At 44.2% G+C, this 22,297-nt stretch overlaps 1 protein-coding gene and 1 pseudogene across 4 annotated transcripts in view; both read right to left on the bottom strand.

Annotated features, from left to right (window-relative positions):
• FARP1 (FERM, ARH/RhoGEF and pleckstrin domain protein 1) overlaps positions 1 to 22,297 on the bottom strand; it is a 300,983-nt gene that overhangs the window by 106,411 nt on the left and 172,275 nt on the right. The gene's annotated exons all lie outside the window — the stretch shown is intronic.
• Positions 317 to 406, bottom strand: LOC145530651 (U6 spliceosomal RNA; annotated as a pseudogene).

The raw sequence follows: 22,297 nt of genomic DNA, 5'->3' as shown, positions 1-22,297 counted from the left end.
CTGAAATCCATACTACACATACATATTCTATACCTTGAGTCTATAGTGAAAGGGAAAATGATATGCAAGAATCCATTTTCTACCCTCAACAGCTCAGCATCATACGCCTTGGTCTCTTTTCTCTCTCTGGTCAATTCTTAAAGGAAAGACAGTGAAAGTAAAAGTCACTCAGTCGTGTTCGGACTATACACTCCCTGGAATTCTCCAGGCCAGAATACTGGTGTGGGTAGCCTTTCCCTTCTCCAGGGGAACCTTCCCAACCCAGGGATTGAACCCAGTGCAGATTCTTCACCAGCTGAGCCACTAAGCAAGCCCCCAAAATATGGAACGCTTCACAAATTTGCGTCATCTGCTCATCTTCTCAGTATCATTCCAATTTTAGTATATGTGCTGCTGAAGCGAACACCAATTCTTAAAGACCCACTTGCGAAACAGATGCAATTCCACCACACAGATCAAACCCAGCAAGAAAAAATGTTTCAAAAACCTTGCCATCTCCAGTTACTGGTTTTATATTTTCACCTCCCTTCTGCGAAGAGCAGAGCAATTTAGGAGCCAATGAGTAACCCCGGGACTGAAGGCAGTAGGAGTCAGACCCTGACAAGCACAATGATGGGCCCGTCCATTAGGCCGCCCAACAGCATGACCTGAGGAGCCAGCAATAAAGCATCTCTTTTTTTTTTTTCAGACACCACTTTATGTTCCTATATTCCTCATCGCTGGAATTCATAAGACCCTCACAGCTATCTAAAGACATTTGGTAGTCCCCATGCATAATGTCAAACTCACAAGGCTCTAGACATTGAATGCCTGGTTCAAAGGTAACTGGGAGTCATCTCAATGGCACAACGAACACGTGATGGTGTGTAAACCCCATTCGTCTCAATCAAACAGATCCCTGCCACCCTATCCAGCACACACGTGCGTGTCCGACTCTGCAACCTTAAGGACTGTAGACCATCCTGGCTCCACTGCCCATGGGATTTCACAGGCTGGAGTGGGTTGCCATTTCCTCCTCCAGGGGATCTTCCTGACCCAGGGATCCAACCCGTGTCTCCTGTCTTGGCAGGCGGATTCTTTACCACTGAGCCACCTGGGAAGTTCCCCACCCAGCGCGCACACACACACACCTGCATTTATCCAGTGTTAACAGCTTCATGGATTGGGTCACCAATCTTATTTCCCACCTCTCTGGCAGAGCAATATCATATTGAGAGCACTTGGGAATTCACTAGCCAGGCCCACGGGGTCCTTGGGTTCAAGTTCTCACACCTGCCTCCATAGAGTTACATGAAGAACTTAGACACAGCTCCTTGTTCAACGTCCTCCTCCCCGTCCAGTAGAATCTGCAGACACGAGCTAATAAAAACACGACAGGAATGGGTTGGGTGCTGAGAAGTTGTGGAAGAATTCCTGTGTCGTTAAGTTTGTTTTTTAAAGAGACAATCACATTCAAGTTTCACAATTCTTCTTTCTCACCATTCTTGACATTTCCTACTTGTCTTAAAACGCAGCACCAATTACCTGACCAGCTGGCAAGCACTCACCGTCTTCCAAAGAATTCCTGGAACTAAGTGAATTCGATAACTTCATCTAGATTTACAGGGGCTGGGAAATGAGACTTTACAATTCAATGCTGGAAGTCTAAACAAGTTTAAAAAAAAAAAAAATCAGAAATCAGAGTACATTGGACGCCTTTATAGAACGATGTTCAACTAAGCACTTGGTGGAACATACCAAGGAGAGATAGTATTACGTCTGAATTAGGTCCTTGGTGGAGTCGACAGGGATTTTTGTGACCATACTGAGCACATGCTGGTAATAATAAGAGGATGGAAATAGATGTTTGCAGTCAATTTAGTTAATACATGATATAAGCCTCCTCTCAAGTCTTAAACATTTCCTTAAAATTTATTACGTTGTACAAATCTTTGACACAAAATGACTGCTCAATGGAACCTCAGTTTTTACATAGGGAGAAGTTAATTTCAAGTTTGGTCTTCCCTGGTGACTCAGACGGTAAAGAATCTGGCCGCAAACGCAGGAGATGCAAGAGACGTGGGTTCGATCCCTGGGTAGGGAAGATCTCCTGGAGAAGGGAATGGCTACCCACTCCAGTTTTCTAGCCTGGAGAATTCCACGGACAGAGGAGCCTGGTGGGCTACAGTCCATGGGGTCGCAAAGAGTCAGACATGACTAACACTTTCATACTTTTCACTTGACTGATATCATAGCTCTTAAAATTGGCCTGTGAAACAGATGCCTTTAATGCATTATATGAATTCTCCTGTGAACACGGCTATCTTCAGGGATAGAAGGAAAGCCAGCATGTAGCATTACTAGAAAGTATTTCTAAGGGTAGAAATGCAGTTGCTACATGACAACTGCATGGGGAAATGGACACAGCATTAACATCTCAATGTGCACCAGGCAGCTATGCCTAAAATGTTTCTAGACATCACAACAGCAAAGTTCAGGGACCCTGTTCTCTTCTAGGAGTTAGTGTAGAAATGTCTGGGTTTCATTAATGGACCCAGGGTTGAATTCAGCTTCAGAGGGGGCACCTCAGAGAAGGGAAGCCAGAAAAGTTTTATCCACATTCTTAAAGAAAAGTTATCCCCTCCTTTCTTCCAACAGTGGATTCACTCCATTAATCCTCAACATCCTTTCTTTATGCTTGTCTCCAAGGAATTCTTTGAACTTCACATTAAAAGTAATTCTGCTCAAAAATCATACCACGGAATGTAAAATGGATGGTTGCACAACCCTGTGAATGTACTTAATACCTCTGAATTGTACACTTAAGAATGGCTAAAATGGTAAATCTTTTGCTGTGTTCATTTTACCAAAATTTAACAATGCAGAAGAAAGAAGACCAGAAAAAAAAAAAGTAAACAGAGGATGGTATTCACATCTACAATATTCATATCTACAAATGATCGAAGAAGATTACTCACAATAGAGCCTGTTTAAAAACTATTTTTAAGAACAAAAAAAATAAAGAATCCACTTCCTTTGCATTAGATCTTAGAGTAACACTGAGGGCGGTAGGACCCAGCTCAAGTTGAGTGGCTGCGAAGAGCCTTATCATGTGGGGGAAATGAGCTAAATATCCATGCGTGTGACGAAAGGGCTGTTAGTATTTGACAGCACAAAGGGCTCTTTTACCTGTCTGGCAAAAAAAAAAAAAAAAAAAAAAAGGCATGATATGAACATTGTTGGAAGTAGCCACAAATTGTGCACCTGGGGCAGGCTTTGCAATAGACAGATGATGGGATTCAACAGCTACAAATCCACCAGCCCTCTGCTGCTAAAACAAACCTGTCAGTGAGTCAATCAAGTCTGGACATGGGGAAAAGTAGCAGAAGCACAGATTAAGTTGGCAGAACACAAAGAAGAGACGCTCAGAACATTCATTTGTAAAGGCACTGTCTCAAAGAGCGACTTACTTTAAGAAACACAGAGACTTACATTTATGACTGCACAAATGATCATACACGAGGAAGGAAAACATCACGTACGCATCATATGAAAACCTATACACGTTAATAGTGGTTTAACAGGAAAGGGATCTTACAATGAATGTTTTTCTAATTGTTCCCAAGTGTTTCTATTGGGGCTGAGAGGCCAGACCTCTGAGACTCCCAGAGCCTCTAAGAAACCAAGAGTCTGGCCGACCCCACACATGGCCAGTCTGGACTGAAATAGTCCAGAAGTGTACTCCTTACAGAGAAGAAACCAAATAGTAATTGTATGTTACATTTGAGAGAACAAACTGGTGATTAGTGAAACCACATAATCAAATTTTGATCACTTTTTCTTATTGGCTACTTTCAATTATGTTCCAAGAGGCATCTGAGTTTTAATCTGAGGCACAAATAAGGTGGCTGATTGCTTACTGATGTACCCACTGCTTTCTCCATTTTGAACAGGCTTTTCATGGAATCCTATAAAATTAAATTTTAGGAGGAGGTGTACATTCTTGGGGAGTGTCTGGCAATGAAGCACTGAATAATAAATAGCACGAATTCACACAGAGCTTCAAGCTATTAAAAATGGTGAAACAAAGTCGCTTTGGTTTATTGTGCCTTTAAAATATGTCTGTGCCTTCAGGTTATTTTTGTCACATCAGGTTTTATGAGGAAGTATTTTCTTTCTCCTCTAAAAGAATAAAGACAATTCTTTCTGGGCTGGGAGTGTCTTCTATACCCTCCCCACCTCCTCTGCAGGGCTGAACAAAGGAGTCACCTCACTTGATACAAGCTAACATCTGCCTTGCTGAAATAATCTCATAGATGGAAATGGATGAAGATAACATTTGACCAAGTTCACAAAATGTGCATCTGCTGAGGTTTCAGAGAGCAGTTTCTGGGAAGTATTTTGTTTTTCTCTCATTTGGGATTAACGTAACCATGACAACCAGGGCATGCTCTTCTCCTGCAAGAGGGAATGGCTCTCTCAAAGGCCTCGGCCCCTTTTTCCTAGCATTACTACCCATTAGAACATTGTTCAGATTTCCACAGCCCACTAACCCTCCACACAGGCGCTGTTAACACTGCAAATTCTCCTCCTGGCCCATTGGCAGGTTTAGAACAGCTGGGTGGAAGTATTAATAGCTACGATGGCTTAAGAAGCCTGGGGTACATTTGTCAAGTGAGTAGCCACATACAAACAGTCACTGTGCTAAGGGCCGAGGGAATGGAGATCAGTTTAGCATCTCTCTCTCTCTCTGAGTCAAGGGTCAGACACTAAAGCGACAAAGTGACTAAATTAGAATGTATGATAAGTGCTAAGTTAGAGAGAGACGCGCGCACACACACACACACACACACACACACACATGCACAGTGCATGCACAGTCTGGTGTCATTTCTTAGAAGGATACTAATCCTATGCGATCAGGGCTACACCCTTATGACCTCATTTGGGCTTACCCACCTCCTTATTCCTTATTCTGATGTTTCAAGCCACCAGTTTGTGGTTCTTTGTTACAGCGGCCCTATCCAACTCATACAGCCACCTTGCATGGGGCTGTTACCGACCTTTCAGGCACATGCGGGCACAGATCACACAGTGATGAACCGCACTGTCCCTTGTAAGTGAAGAGATTACAGTGAAATAATAACAGGATAAGTGGACTGGGGATAACATAAATATTCTGGCCTTGAACATTCCTCCAACTCGAGAAATCAAATAAGCTCAGGAAGTAGAAGACTAATGATAGGCGGTGATTGATTCTTTCCTGCTGATTATTAAAAGGTGTTCCTCTTTTCCCTGTTGCTGTGCTGTCTTAGTTGCTCAGTCCTGTCTGACTTTTTGCAACATCATTGACTGTAGCCCGCCAGGCTCCTCTGTCCATGGGACTCTCCAGCCAAGAATGCTGGAGTGGGTTGCCGTGCCCTCCTCCAGCGGATCTTCCCAACCCAGGGATCAAACCCAGGTCTCCTGCATTGCAGGTAGATTCTTTATCGTCTGAGCCACCAGGGAAGCCCAAGAATGCTGGAGTGGGTAACCTATCCCTTCTCCAGGGGATCTTCCTGACCCAGGAATCGAACCAGGGTCTCCTGCACTGCAGGCGGATTCTTTACCAGCTGAGCTACCAGGAAAGTCCCATTGCTGCTCTAGATATGAGCTGTGTTCTATGATCAAAATTCTTTTTTATATCCTAGTCTCTTCTGGACCCTTCTGCCCATGCATCGGGAAAGCTGGGGTCCAGGCTGGGAAGTCACTCAGCTCATACACGCTCTCCCCATCCCAGTCCTCCATCCAGGGCTCCCCCTTCCTGGCCCCCCAGCATGTAGTCAGGAGCTGCCACTGAATGAAGCAGAGGGCCAACAATACAACTCAAGAAATCCTCACTGGATCTATCCATAAATACATCTTTCTTAGAAATTTTACAAGGCTACTGCCAGACTGCGCCGAATAGAAATGATTGGGAAGATGATACTTAGATTTCCCTGGTGGTCCAGTGATTAAGAATTGCCTTCCAATGCAGGGCACATGGGTCCAATTCCTGGTTCGGGAAGATTCCATGTGCCATGGGGCAACTAAGCCCACAAACCACAACCATGGAAGCCCGCAGCCTGCACACCCTAGAGCCTGTGCTCCAGAGAACAAGAGAAGCCACCACGATGAGAAAGCACCACGAGAGAGGAGCCCCGCTCTCCGCAAGTAGATAAAGACCATGGCAAGCAGCAAAGACCCAGCGCAGCCAAAAATGTGTGTGTTCAGTTGTGTCCGACTCTTTGCGGCCCCGTGGACTATAGCCGCCAGGGTCCTCTGTCCATGGGATTCTCCAGGCAAGAATTCTGGAGTGGGTAGCCATTTCCTTCTCCAGGGGATCTTCCCCACCCAGGGATCGAACCCATGTCTCCTGCGTCTCCTGCATTGGCAGGCAGATTCTTTACCACTAGTGCCACCTGGGAAGCCCAGCCAAAAGTAAATAAATAAAAGAAGATGTGGCTAAAGATGGCAGACTGAACACTTGCAGCTTATCTCCACAACACCCAGAAACCTTGCTTAAAAAAAAAAAAAAAAAAGAAACAAGGAATAAATTCATAGAACAGATAAAATGAGAAGACAGACAGCAGGTGACAGATTTCCCCCAAATTCTAGAAGATGACAGAGGAGCAAACTGCAGTCTAATTACAGAGGAGAAGAGACACAGCAACGAGCAGCCTAATTCCGCAGAACTCCCCAAAAGGTCAAGAGTGGGAGACGCCAGGTACTTCCGCTGCTGCAGGGTAGAGTTAAAAACTTTTAAAAACACTGTAATTTGTATCCTCATATAGCTCAGAGTTTATAAGGAACATTACCCCAGGAGGTTATAAAAAGGAGTATTTGGTTAACGAGAAAGAACTCTTAGGGAAAAAAAAGCACAGCAGAAATAAAAATGTCATGGGGAGAGTTTAAAGACACAGTTGAAAATTCTCCTAGAAACCAGACCAGGCGACAAATAAATGAATGGGAGCGAGGCGAGGAGGCGAGACATTTAGAGGGTCAGCAACTGAACCAACCCTGGGACCCCTACAACTAAAGTCCCCAGGGGAAGGGGGATGATGCAAGAATAATAATAAGAAAGTTTCCAAGACTGAAAAAGGGTCAGAGGGTATCTCGCAGAATCAATGAGTGTAATCTATTTCAAGGCAAATCACTGGAAAACTTGGGAACACCAGGAAAGACAAAGGATTCTAAAAGTAACAAGTGTGTGTGCGTGCTAAGTCGCTTCAGTCCTGTCCAACTCCTTGCAACCCCATGGACTGTAGCCTGCCAGGCTCCTCGGTCCATGAGATTCTCCAGGCAAGAATACTGGAGTGGGCTGCCATTCCCTTCTCCAGGGGATCTTCCCGACCCAGAGATCAAACCCAGGTCTCCTGCATTGAAGGCAGATTCTTTACCAGCTGAGCTACCAGATGAGGTGTGTTTTTTTTTAACCACTAGTGCCACCTGGGTAGCCCAAAACTAATGAGAAAAACAAAGGCTAGTGAATTGTAAAGGCTCAGGACTTCTGGGCAGTAGGCTGGAAGCCAGAACAGAGTCCCAACCATATTCTTTTATGGGATATCACTAATAATGTCTGTGTGACGTGCAGGAGTCAATGAAGATGCACCTGCCCGGGGTGGGCGTGTGTGTGTGGATGGGTACCTCTGCACGCCCACGACACACCTAAGCTGTACCCCAGGGATACTCCAGGCCACAGGACATGGAGTTGGCACCATGGGCATGCCCACTGTGGAGCTGAGATTGCAATGCAGCTTTAGAGAATCTGCTCCCAAGACTGTATTTCCCTCTTTTCTCCTCTAAGACTTCCAAGCCCAATTTTGAGGACACAAACTGTCCTGGAGAAAACATGCTGGTAAAACCAAGGGAAGAGGCTGCGTTTGCCAGTGCTGAAACTCAGGGCACCCAGGCCGGTCAGTAGGGCACATGGGCTGATAATGACACAGCCCCCGCAGGCAGGCTGAGTGTCACATAAACCAACGGTGACCTGTTGCAAAGGCAGGACTCCTTAGTTAACCAAGAAATCAGACAGTTGATATGTGGGGGGTGTTTCTCATGCTCTGTCTCCAGCCCCTGGGGGGCCTGAGAGAAGCATTGTAATAAAATTATGAAGAACACAAACTCGGGGGCCATCTGCCTTCTTGCAAATCCCATATCTCCACTTCAGGCACTGTGACCTGGGATGTGTTAGTCTTTGGGCCTCAGTTTCCACTTCTGTAGAATGGGTGCATGACTGGAACACTTCATAGGATGTGGTAAAGATCAAACAACTCAGTATATAGCAAACCTGAGGACAGTACGGTACCCAAAACAAAGAAAGCTCTCCCTGGTACTAGCTATGATGAGGAGGAGGGGGAGGAAGAGGGGATAGAAGAAGGTGGGATGGAGGAGGGGGGAGGGGAGAGGGGGAGGGAAGGGGGAGGAGAGGGGGGAAGGGGGACAGGGAAGGGGAGGGGGAGGGGAGGGGGAGAGGGAAGGGAAGGGGGAGAGGGAAGGGGAGGGGGAGAGGGAAGGGAAGGGGGAGGGGGAAGGGGGAGAGGGAAGGGGAGGGGGAGAGGGAAGGGAAGGGGGAGGGGGAAGGGGGAGAGGAAAGGGAAGGGGGGAAGGGGGAGGGAAGGGGGAGGGGGAAGGGGAAGGGGAGGGAAGGGGAGAGGGAAGGGGAGAGGGAAGGGGAGAGGGAAGGGGAGAGGGAAGGGGAGAGGGAAGGGGAGAGGGAAGGGGAAGGGAGGGAGGGAAGGAGAAGAGAGAGGAGGAGGGGAGGAGGGAAATGACTCAAAGCCCAACAGCAGAGTCAGTGGCAGCCTTGGCTGTGACAGCGTGATCTCCATTGCTGTGAGATGCCAAGCAGAGCAAGAACAGGAACCACAACGGTAAAACAAGAGTTTGTGGAGCCAGGACAAGGCTTTCATTCTGGGAGAATGGAGCTAAACGTGGAGGCCGGCCCATCTACTGGGCGCACAAACGCCTAATTCTTCCTTGGCACTGCGGCTCCAAGGGTGGGCACAGCGTCTGGCGGGCCCACACTGAGCTCCTGTTCCCTCTGCACTGAGTCCCCGCGTTTAGAGCGCTCATTAAACACCCTTCAGCTTGGGTTTCAGAGTCCCGGCTCTGGGCTGCAACGAGAAAGAGCCCTTTCAGCAACTTTGCTGCAATTCAGCTACGTTAAAACTGCCCACCTTCCCTCACCCCAAGACATCATATGTGTGTGTGTGTACGTGTGCACATGCGGTGAAGGATTTCTACTGCTTTTGTGCAAACCTGTTACATGTGAACAAAAAAAAGAAAAATATTGATGGAGAAATTGGCTACTCACAGTGCAGGGTTTGTCTGCTCCTGACGTTGAACAATTCACTGTCTTTCAATCACTTTTCAAAGTAGATGAAAATGAAAAAGTCCAAGATTTACTGACACTTTGTTTCTTTAAATACCCACTGGACAGGGGACAAAGGATCCCATGGGGAATGAAGGAGGCAAGTGTAAACCAGAGGGTTTTAAGGAAAAAGCGCCAGAGCTTTTCCAACAACAAAAACATGCTCGCCTATTTCTCACGTCTCTGCAGTTTGGTACTTTTCTCCCTGGACTCGATGGTCTAATTAAACCTCAAAAGTGCATTTAGGCCCTTGTGCCTAAACTCTCTGAAAATACGCCTAATATCATACCTTAGCCTCCAAAATTAGTACCCCAAAGGAAGAAGAAAAGCAGATATTTGATTGAATTTAGCTTAACATTTTAACAGAAAGGTGAAGACTCTGTAAACCCAGGTCACCGAATGACCCCTGTGGTTCTTGGTTCTCGTTTTTTCTTCACGTGCAGACAGCTCTTCAATCGTGTTTCTGAAACACAACCTTCCCCAAAACCAATCACCGAGGCTCTTGGAGAACCTCTGAGAATGTCAAGTGAAAGAAAAATCATTTTGTATGTTTACAGACACTTTCAGCAGAAAACATTTTTAATGTTTTTCAGTTAGTGGGAAGAACTAACCCCACTTAGTTCTAGAAAATTAAAACTAATCATTTTCTCAATCTTGAAGAGGGATTTTAAAATTATCTCTTAGGCAGAGGCTTTCAAGTTTAAAAATATGTCAGTTACAGGGCGAAAACACCGCTTTCTGCATCCTCTAAGAATCCTCGGCTCTGGGAAATTCCCGGGTGGTCCAGTGGTTAGGACTCAGTGTTTTCACTGCCGGGGCCTGGGTTCAATCCCTGGTTGGGGAACTAAGATTCCCCACAAGCTGCTACTACTATTTTCCCATCTTTCTGATGTACTTCCCAGGCTTGAGAGTTTGTTAACTGTGGAAGTGACGGGGGTGGGGTGGGCTCTAGTGCCAGCTTTATGTATTTTGCAGGGAGGGCAGAGTTCTAGGAGAAGAGCAAGGACTTCTCCTTTGAAAAACTGGAAAGCTTGGATGAATGGGAAGCACAGAGGCGCTAGACTTAGGGAGAAGAACCAAGGTTAAGTCAATAACAAAAATGCAAGATCCACATCTGAGAGACCGAAAGTAGAACGGTGGTCCCCAAGGGCAGGGAGTCAGTGGGGACGAGGGGTCCTTGATTAACGGGTACAGAGCTCAGTCTGGGGAAATGAAGGGAGATCTGGAGCTGGATGGTGGCGAGGGGTGCACAACAATGTGAGTGGACTTACTGCCACTGAACTGGATGCTTAAAAGTGCTACAAAGACGGCAAATCTTATATGGTCATTTTCGGTGTGTTTCATCACAATAAGAATAAGTGGAAAAAATATGCCCAAGCACTGACAGTCTACAGAAGGCACTGATAAGTTTAGGGGTGAGGGGTAAGAAAAAGGCAAGCATTTTCATCACAAAGACAGAGGGGAACCTAACATTTGCGACATTTCCAATGGATGAAAACTATCACTATTATGTATAAAAATGTGTGAGATGATGTCGCCAAGCAATGGGGAAACACAGGCTCTGGTGTCGGTCAGTTTACAACTACAATGCCTGGGTGCACGGCCCAGGCTGGGCACTGATCTCCCCTTCCGAGCAACGGAGGAATGATGTCCCGGAAAGAGGGGGTGGGGAGAACTAAACGAAGGAAACACACGTCAAGTGCCAAGCACCAGGGCCAGTGTTCAGCAGAGACTCAATAAATCACAGTCAAACCATTAAGCTTCATTTTTAGTGGAAACCTTTCCCAAGTTATTTCCAACTTTTGGGAGCTATGCAAACTCCCTCTTGAGCATGTTTATGCCTGACGACACATTCACCACTACAAAATAAAATTTGTATTTGCCCTTATATTCCAGTTATCTTCTTTTTTATTACAGTTTTTGGCTGGGTCTTCGTTGCTGTGGGTGGGCTTTCTCGTTGTGGCAGGTAGGGACTACTCTCTAGCTGCAACACACGGTGGGCTTCTCATTGCAGTGGCTTCTCTTGTTGCAAAGCACAGGCTCCAGGGCACGGGCTCAGTAGGTGTGGTGTGCCGGCTTAGGTGCCCCACAGCATGTGGGATCTTCCCAGACCAAGGATTGAACCTGTGTCCCTTACACTGTCAGGTGGATTCTTTACCACTGGACCACCAGTAAAACCCTCCAGCTATCTGCTGATGAGGGGTTAGAGAATCCATATCCACTGATATTAGAGGAAGGGTGAGGGAGATAGATTGATGTACAAACTAGGAAAATACTAAAAAAGCAAAAAACAACTCCAAAACTGTATGCGTTCGCTGTTGTTAACAATCCTTTCCTGCCAGCAAGCTGCCAGAGTAAGACAAAATATGAGCACACAGACCCTAGATTTCAGCAAAAGAAACTTACAGATACATATACAACAAAATTACAGAAAGCACATCTCAAAATACTAACATCTATTAGAAGGACTGAAAGTCTGAATAAGATGCATTTTCTCTTTACATATCAGACAACAAGCTCCTTGAGTGTACCACAGTGCTGACGCACAAGATTATTCTGCACAGGTTACACACAGATTCTTTACGTTCTTACAAACTTCAATAGAAAGGAATGCTGATCACCAGCCTAGATGTAATTAAGGAACTCATTTCAGTATAGCAATGATTCCAAAGGGATCCTGAAGATCAGGTTCACCTGGAGACATCAAATCATTCACATTCTCTCTAATCCCGGGCATCCCCAGAGAATCACACAAGAATGAAGAGTTTGGAGATGAAATCTGCCCTCTTCCCTACCACAGGATTCTAAAGAACACACACCTCACACGTATTTGTGATACTCGGGAACCTGGAAACCATGCAGCTTACCCTTTCATGACATTCCCCTTGAATTCACCATTTTGAACATCTTGCTGCAACTTTTTTCATGACAATTCCTTGAATTTCTCTGTTTCTGACCACTGTCACTTTTGGTTGCCATCTGACTCATTAAATACATAAATAATTCCCAAATAGCTTCTCAAGTCCATTCTATTAGAAACAATTTATCAACGAAATTAGATGTTGTCACTCCTCTGCTCAAAACTCAGAGTAAAAGCCAGAGTCCTGACAATGCAAAACAAGGTCCCAGAGGGCAGTTCCACCCCGTGTCACCATGTCACCCCATCACCCATGTGCGTGCGTGCAGTCGCTTTAGTCCTGTCTGACTCTGAGGCCGTATGGACTGTAGCCCGCCAGGCTCCTCTGTCCATGGGATTCTCCAGGCAACAATACTGGAGTGAGTTGTCATGCCCTTCTCCAGGGGATCTTCCCGACCCAGGGATCGAACCAGCATCTCTTTCATGTACATGCATTGGCAGGCGGGTTCTTTACCACTAGTGCCACCTGGGAGGTCAAATCCAGCTGCTTTTCCCCCTTGCTCACTGGCCTCCAGCCACTCGGAGCACATCAGGAAAACAGCAGCCTCAGGGCCTTTGTACTGGCTGCTCCCTCTGCCTGACAGGCTCTCTCCCCAGAAATCTTCATCGATAATTTTCTCACCTCTTGGGAATCTACACAAATATCAGCTCCTCGATAGGGCAGACCCTGAGCACCTAGCTTAAAACTGCAATTTACCCCCACACCTCCAACCTCTTATTCTGGCCTATTTCTTTCATTTTTCACTTTCAGTTATCACTCTCTAGCACCCAAACAATGTATCTCTTCATAATATCTCTTGTATTTATCTTTTGGCTGCTCCTTAGCATGTGGGATCTTAGTTCCCAGACCAGAGATGGAAGCCCTGCCCCCTGCAGTGGAAGCTTGGAGCCCTAACCACTGGACTGCCAGGGAATTCCCCATCATGTTCCTTATACAATACACGGCAATCCATCTCTGAAAGGACACACGTTCTGCCAAAACATGCATCTTCATCTGTTTTGTTCACTAAAAACAGCATGAAACACAGAAGGTGCTTGTCAAGATTTGCTGAATGGATGAATGAATGAGATCATTTTAGAACCGCAGTTTTGACGAAGAGACCGTAATAGCACAGTCCTTAAAAAACAACAACTCTAAAATGGGGGTCTGGACTCGAAAGTCAGTTTGAGAATATATTCTGATTTCAAGAAATTGTTGCTCCAAGGGTTGACATTTTCCAAAAACCATACATGGAAACCATTCAGGAAAGGTCAACCTTCGGGGAAATGTTAGAAGGAAAATGAGAAAATGAAAGATCACATTCTATTGACCAGGAAATATGTTAAACTGGGCACGATGCACCACAAATAGAGTCACGTGACAGTTGCACAGGGACAGAAACACCTACAGGAAGAAACTCTGTGCATTGCACAGGGGGCCTGTCTGCCTTGTCCTCAGACAGCTTCTATGAATATACTAAATAAGTGAAGCTACGATAAACCTAGACAGCAAATTAAAAAGCAAAGACCTCTCTTTGCCGACAAAGGTCCATCTAGTCAAAGCTATAGTTTTTCCCCGTAGCCATGTGTGGATGTAAGAGTTGGACCATAAAGAAGGCTGAGCACCTAAGAACTGCTGCTTTCAAATTGTGGTGCTGGAGAAGACTCTTGAGAGTCTCTTGAACAGCAAGGAGATCAAACCCATCAATCCTAAAGGAACTCAACCCTGAATATTCATTGGAAGGATTGATGCTGAAGGTGAAGCTCCAGTCCTCTGGCCACATGGTGCAAAGAGCCGACTCATTAGAAAAGACCCTGATGCTGGGAAAGATTGAAGGCAGAACGAGAAGGGCAGCCGAGGATGAGATGGTTAGGTAGCACCACCGACTCAACGGACATGAGTTTGAGCAAACTCTGGGAGATAGTGGAAGCCAGGGAAGCCAGGTGGGTTGCTGTTCAAGGGTGGCAAAGAGTCGACACAACTTAGTGACTGAACAACAACGAACAAGTGAAAGAAAAGGAGGGCTTGCATTCTCTTCATGCTGTTCAGAGACTATCCCGACATGCTGGCAATTCCTGATGCAGTACTCCTAGAGTACCTGGTATTTCAGTTTTCTTCTGAACTGGTTCACTAATTTCTTCTTGTCAGAGTATTTCAAACTTTGGTACAGAGAAAGATGGCCTGGGTTTAGTGCATTCTTTGTTAATTCACACTGGCTCTCAGATGTTGGCTTGTTGCAAGCCCCCTGTGACAATACCTTATTTGGAAGTATGGGGTTGGCTAAAAAGTTTTTTAGGGTTTTTCTGTAACGTCTTATGGAAAACCCTGAACAAACTTTTTGGCCAACCCCAAAGAACATCCGCGCAATCCTCATTTTAGTGGTCCTTCACTTCCTGTACCTCACAGCTGTTCAGAGTGAGTGGTGGGAAAATAAAAGGCAAATAGATGTAAGATCTGTAATAGAAAGCACAGGTATAGATTATGTCTTTTACACGGAATCCTGCCCAGCTCTAATTTAGTATTGCAAGCAGCCTATGGTCTTCCCAACATAATTATTGAGAGAAAAGCCATATTGGAGACATATACAGATGTTTCTGAAAAACAAAAACAACAACTGTCCGCTATAGTTTGATAACATGCGAAACATTCACCTGCAATGGGGACAGACAAGAAGGGATGTGCAAGCTGAAAATTCAGTGAGCTCCCCTTAATTGGGGTTATTCAGGATGACAGCATTCTAGCAATGGTGTGGACTCGTCAAATGTATTGTGTCCAAATTTGTAAATTATTACCTTAGTGCTAAAGCCAAATTAAACTAGAACACTGGAGGTCGATAAGCATGTTTCTGAGAGTCTGTCATCTGTTGAAAATTAAATACACACTGATAAGAAGAAAAAGAGTTCACAGGTTTGCCTAGAAACTGAATAGTTAGACTCATTCTGGCTGAGAGAGACAGAAAAAAAGGTCTAGTTTTTAAAGGTTGGATCAGCCTTTCACCGCCTAATTTCTTAGTTCACCATGCAAGATGACTTTAACATATTTTAAACAGTGATGCCAAAAGAAATGCTAATTAGAGCTCCCTACACTCGTGGGTATATGCTGGTTCTATTTTACGAAACCTCTGTGAAAATTATGGGTGGTTTCTCTCTTCCTTAAAGGCACGATTAGCCCAAATTGCACAGAAGCAAGAGAGAAGACTCCGAAATGAATATTTGGAAAAGAAAGCAGAGAACAAATTCATAGAAACAGAAAGCAGAACAGTGGTTATCAGAGGGTAGGGGGATAAAGATTCAGATTTGCAAGTTGAGAAAGTTCTGGAAAGGAGTTTTACAGCATTGTGAATATACTTAATGCTTCCCGGGTGACAAACAATCTGCATGCAATGCAGAAGATGCGGGTTCGATCCCTGGGTTGGGAAGATCCCCTGAAGAAGGAAAGGCTACCCACTCCAGTATTCTTGATCAAGTACGAGAATCCCATGGACAGAGGAGCCTGGTGGGCTACAGTCCATGGGGTGGCAAAGAGTTGGACATGACTGAGTACACAAGCGCACGCACACACACACACCAGATTATATACTTAAAAATGGGTAAAATGGGCAATTTTATATGTTTTTAACCACAGTTTGAAAACAGAAAAGAAAGCAAGGAAGACTAAATCTCCAAGGTGGAGCCTGTGAAAACGAATCTTTCCTTCCTTTAGGATACTATAGGCTAGGCTGGTTTATTAATTGCACGGAACGCAAGTAGAAAGCATAAATAAAACACTAAAGGCAGGCGACACATATGCACTTGAATGTTCTTTGGCGTGTGTTTATTCATTACCAAGTAGAGGGAGCCATTTGTGTCTTTATGTTTGATTTTCATTCATTTTTCAAAGCTGTCATCTATTGATGGATTCCCCGATGGAAAAATTTCAAAGACATTTATTATATCATTAACAGCTCCGTTTCAAGCCCAATGTGTCTCCAAGCTTGTCAGATAAACCCACGAAGAGCAGCGATAAAACAAGCTTTGTTTCCTCCGCTGAAATGCCCGGTGGCTCTTTCAGGGTATTAGGGACAAAGCACAGCTTTCAGACTCAGTGGTTCCAGCTTTTACTTTTTTTTAAACACACAAGACATTAACTCTAACCAACACACTACATTAACACACTATGTGTTAGTGTGTTGGCATAACACACTATGTTATGCTAACTCTCCAGCTACACATCTTTCCTGTAGGATGGCTCTAGTAAGACCAAACTGGAAAATGCTACAAATAGTAAGATACATATCCTTAAAGGATCTTCTGAGCATGTGTTCAAGAAGGTACCTCTCCGAATTGTCAAATGACATTTGACACATGTGTAATTTTGAATTTAGGGAACCTGATTTTGCCTTCACAGTTACGATAGCAAGATAGGTAAGCCTAGCATTTTCCCTGGATCTCAGCTTGTAACCCTCCACCCAGAAGTCTTCAACAGTTCATGGATAAAGAAGCTGGCAGAGTGTCAATAAGACTGGTTACTCCAAAATGACCAGTCTAACCTGAATTTAATCAGCAAGCCAATAAGGCAAGCAAGAGCTTTCATATTTAGGAACATCGTATGGTTACCCAAATACCACTAAGAACAGTGCATAAGAGAGAGAGAAAGGAGCAAAGGTCAATGGTTTTATTAATCAGATTGATAATAAGCTGAGTATAAAGATGGATCTAATAATACTGTGAAAAATATATATATATATTTCTAGAAGTACTGCTTCAGTACTCATGGGAAGACAGCTGTTGAAATGTAGGAAATAATTTCTCCCACCACAACATCAAATGCATAAACTCAACCTTCCTGGTGCAAAAATCGAATGTATGTGTCCTCCCAAAATCCGTAACTGAAAAACTGAAAAACGAAAGTGTTAGTTGCTCAGTTGTGTCCGACTCTGAGACCCCATGGACGTAGCCACCAGGCTCCTCTGTCCATGGGATTTCCCAGGCAAGAATACTGGAGCGGGTTGCCATTTCCTTCTCCGGGGGATCTTCCTGACCCAGGGATCTAACCTGGGTCTCCCACATTGCAGGCAGATTCTTTACTGTCTGAGCCACCATGAAAGCCCACCCAAAATCCATACATTGAAACCTAATCCCCACTGTGATGGTATGGGGAGGTGGAGCCTTTATGAATGGGATTATTACCCTTTTAAGGAAGGTCCCCAAGAGTTCTCTTGTCCCTTCCTCTGTGTGAGGACACAAGGAGAAGAAGACAATCATCTATGAACCAAGACTGGGTTCTCACCAGACACTAAATCTGCCAGCATCTTGATTTTGGATCTCCCAGCCTCTGGAACTGAGAAGTCAATTTCTTCTCTTTATAAGACACTCAGTCTATGGTATCCGTCACAGCAGCCCAAACTAAGACCCTTGGGAGCTATATCCAAAACAAATTTTACATTTGAAAGAAGAAAAGTGGGAGGGAAACTTTACTTGTATTATCTGAAATTTGACCATTCATGAAGGACACATCTGCTTCCTGCAGACAGGTGATCATGAAGTATGTAAAGATTCATGAAGAGAGATAAGGGACACCACGATTTAGCAGGCAGCAGAAACAGGAGCTGGCCAAGAAAACTTAACGTTAGCAACATGAACAACACGTCGCTCTCCACTTCCTAAGAACAGCACCAGGACAGCAAACCCTGGACCATTCCAACGACAAATACTGTGTACGCATTCGAGTCCAAACTCAAGAGCAGCTGACCCTGAGGCTGACAACAGAGAGGCGCTCTGCTGGTTCAGCCAGAGAAACAGGACAGGGCTGTGGCTCAAAGAATAAGGGAAAGGAAAAATTATTATAGAAAAGGAGATTTTAAGCTTAAAGAGAATTCCAAAATAAAAGCATTCAACTGCATAACAGTTTGTCATGGAAAGCAATGAGCTGTCACCTCCAGTGGGGTTTAAAGATAGATGAGAGAGAAAATGTGGGCTTCAGGAAGAAGGTTACAACTATAAGACATCAAATGAGGCAGGATATTCTCTATCTAGATAATAGATAAACTCAGGTACCATCAGATGCGAAGACACTGAGATCTAGTGGGAAAACAGAAAATCACTTGAAGCAACGTGAAGAAACGCAGAAGGAATGAAACCAATCTGTTAATTAACAGTGACCTGCACACGTGTGTGGGTATGCACATGCCCACAAACGATTTGCACAACAAAACTTACAAATGGCCTGGCGATCTCTATCTTGAGTAAATATTTATCTCATAGGAGACGGCTGGTTTCCTACTGTGCTGATTCGTTCCCCAGCATCCAGAACTCAAGCTCTTTCCATACTCTTACATACATCATCCCCCCACCACCACTAAATGAAAAATGTTACCATTACTATGTAAAGGACAAGAAGTTTGCCACTTCATGGGGGAAAAAAAAAGTTCCACTAAAGCTTAGTGTGGAGAAGGCAATGGCACCCCACTCCAGTACTCTTGCCTGGGAAACCCCATGGATGGAGGAGCCTGGTAGGCTACAGCCCATGGGGTCGCGAAGAGTCAGACACAACTGAGCAACTTCACTTTCACTTTTCACGTTCATGCACTGGAGAAGGAAATGGCAACCCACTCCAATATTCTTGCCTGGAGAATCCCAGGGACGAAGGAGCCTGGTGGGCTGCCGTCTATGGGGTCGCACAGAGTCGGACATGACTAAAGTGACTTAGCAGCAGCAGCAGCAGCAAAGCTTAGTGACGTCTAAGAAGGGACAGAATTGAAAACATATGACAGTAAAGAGACCTCTGAAAAAATAAAAAATCTAAAGATTAGTAGGATTAGTAATAAAAGGGCTGAAGAAGGAGGAGGCCTACAGTTTGGAATTTCCCATAAATTAGATCCAATTTTTTGCTCCGAGGGGAAACAGACTATCAAATGAATTATGTTTATGGAGAGAATAAATCCCTTCGATGTTTCCCAGCTGAAAGAATAAAGTACTGTGATTCATCACGGTCATTTTGGTCACCATCCCAAAGAGATCACTAAATTCTAGTGTGATGAACCCCTCCAAGGCACTTCACCTGATATTAAGGGCTTTGGACGCTCACAAACATACTTCAGCTTTGCAGGATGAAAAAAGTTCTAGGGTTTGGCTGTTCAACAGTGTGAACGCACTTAACATTGAAATTCAAAAGGGTCAATTTTATGTTACATATATTTTACCATAATTAAAAACATTTTGAAAAGTGTATTAGTGTGAGAAAGACAGACAATACTAAATGTTGGTGAGGACGTGGAGCGGACAGAACTCCTGGGAAACGAATCAGGTGCAGCTCCTTTGGGAACCTGCTAGACAGTTTCTAAGTGGAACATAGGCAGAGATGCAGCATTTTCATAAACATGCATCAGAAATTGGTATATACATTCAGCAAAAGACACTGCAATAGGCCCAAGTTAGAAACAAGTTATCATCGATAGAACGAATAAATAAATTGCGGAGTTCATTCCAGAAATCAGAATGCATACACCGTGGCCAGAGTGACACCAGGCACGAATCTCCCATACATAAGGCCCAATGAAGGAATTCACACAAAAGAACACATGCTGTTGGCCCTCTGAATTCACGGGTTTCACTTCTGCCAGTTCAGCCAACACTGGATATGGGGAGCCAACTGTCTTCCGCCACTTTATATAAGGGACGCGACTACCTGTGGATTTTACTATCTGGGCAGGAGTGTGGGATCCCGAAACCAATCCCCTGTGGATAACAAAGAATGACTGCAAGGGATGCCACCGATTACAAATCCACTTGCCATACTAATTGATGGTGTTACAAATCAGGATAGTGGCTACCCTGGGGAGAAGCAATGATCCAGAGAGACTGGGGGTGGGTTTGAACATCTATTGCTTGATAGGGGTGAAGGACACCTGAGTTGTCCACCTTGTGGACACTATATGAATTTTACACTATAATAATGCTTTTAAAAGCTACTGTTATCATTTGCTAGAGCTCATTTATTTTTATGATTGACCTAATTCTATGCTCCTAAAATCTGACAAACATCTAAATCCTGGGTTCTTACTCCTCCAGCTGGGTTTCTGCAACATTAATGTTCAACGGCTCTGAACAGCGATCCACCACAAGGGCCTCACACGCTGCCTGCTGGAGGAATGTCGTCTGGACAGCCACAAGAATGCCGGTTCTGTCCTGTCCACAGCTTCTCCCTATTGCCTTCTGTGGGTTTCTGCCAGGATCCCTCCCGGGCCTGCGAAGAAAAAGCCACCAGCCAGGTAATTCCTGTCCACCCTGGGCTGTGTTATGGAAACTCAATTTCCCAGAAGAGGAGCTCTGAAGCGTGGATAAAAGGGTAGAAGGACCACTCCCCAGCACTGACCTTCTCGAAGCATGTGTTCCTTGGCGAGCAAAAATTATAAAAACCGTATGCGTCAAGGATTTCTAGGACAAACAGAAAACATACAGGACTGGCAGAGCTGCTGTAATGCACTAAAGGAAACGCCATAACATCATGAGGTTTCAAGAGAGTGCTGTTTATTATTCCATAATAATAATGGCCACACCCGAGCCAGCAATTCTTTTTTCATTTTCACAAATGTTCCTTTTAAGTTATTTGCCAACCAGGCTGGGAAACCTTCATTGGCTCTCAATGGTTCACGAAAAAGTGTCCAGAATTGCTTTACCAGTATCCATTTCACTTTCTCTACCCAGTCTGGCTAAGAAACTTCAATTACGTGTTAACATCTCAACAAGCAGAAGCCCAGGAGGCCCTGCATGATTGGTAGGAAGGCAGCCAAGAGTCATGGAAACCAACAGGTGGGAGAGTCTGCCTTCGATGGTGACAGAAGCACAGACCCTGACGACCCTCAGAATGGGGTCCAGCCCACTGGGACCTGGTGCTTCCAAGGGTCTTACTGGCCCAAAGGGTTGAAAACAGAAAGGAGTTTGGGAAGAGAATGGTTGTGAAAGTACAGGTCATGGAAGATGGTCAAAACACACAGCAGGTTTGGTCAACATGTTTTGACCACAAAAAATAGACCAGTGAGGTCTTCATATTTTTTCCGATGGTAGTTAACTATTTTCTTTTGAAGGCATTAGAAAAAGAGCTCTCTAAAAGTAACATATCAAAAGTAGACTCTTTCCAGAAAATGTCAAATCACTGTTACATCAAACTATTCAGACTCCATAGATGAATCATGAATTTCAGCTTGGTAACAATTTGCAGACAGTTATAAATTAAATGCGAAAACTCTGAATACCCAGGTTATCCACTACGAAATAAATCTTACATAAGGAGCAGTAAGAACTGTGCTTTCCTTGTCTGTACTGCCAAAATACACAGGCTGGTTTAGATGTAGCAAGATTTCCTCCTGAAAATGGGATTTCCTTCATGAAAGGCTAGGCAATAAAGTCTGAAAGCAACTTGAGCCTTTATTCTTTCCAAGCCACAAATTAGAACAAAGAAAACGAAGAGTCACCTGGAACTGACAAAACATCTTAGCAACCAAGACTATACCAAAATTCAAATTTATATATGAAATAAAGGATTACTGTAACCCTTAAATCACAGACCTCAAGAGCAAACTTTCTTAGTACACTGAATATATTAATCAAGTGCTACAATTCTGACTTACATGAAATTCTTTAGACACAGTTCATCTGTGATGCAGCTCAGAAGGTATATTAGTTATAAATACAAAGTTGACTAAATTCTATTCTGATTCTTGAGTATTTAATCGTTCTAGAAATTAAGCAAAAATACACAAATGGGACCTAACCAAACTTACAAGCTTTTGCACAGCAAAGGAAATCATAAACAAAAGGACAACCTACATACTGGGAGAAAATATTTGCAAATGATGTGACCAATAATGGCTTAATTTTCAAAATATACAGTTGATACAACTAAATATCAAAAAAGACAAACCAATCAAAAAATAGGCAGAAGACTCAAATAGACATTTCTCCAAAAAAGAAACACAGATGACCAACAGGGACATGAAAAGATGCTCCACGCTGCTAATCACTAGAGAAATGCAAATCAAAACTACAATGAG

This window comes from Giraffa tippelskirchi, chromosome 12 (genome assembly GCF_054371585.1).
Source record: "Giraffa tippelskirchi isolate mGirTip1 chromosome 12, T2T-mGirTip1v1.2.pri, whole genome shotgun sequence".
NCBI lineage: Eukaryota > Metazoa > Chordata > Mammalia > Artiodactyla > Giraffidae > Giraffa > Giraffa tippelskirchi.
The sequence above is the reverse complement of the archived record's forward strand: the minus strand, read 5'-3'. Positions and strand labels throughout refer to the sequence as shown.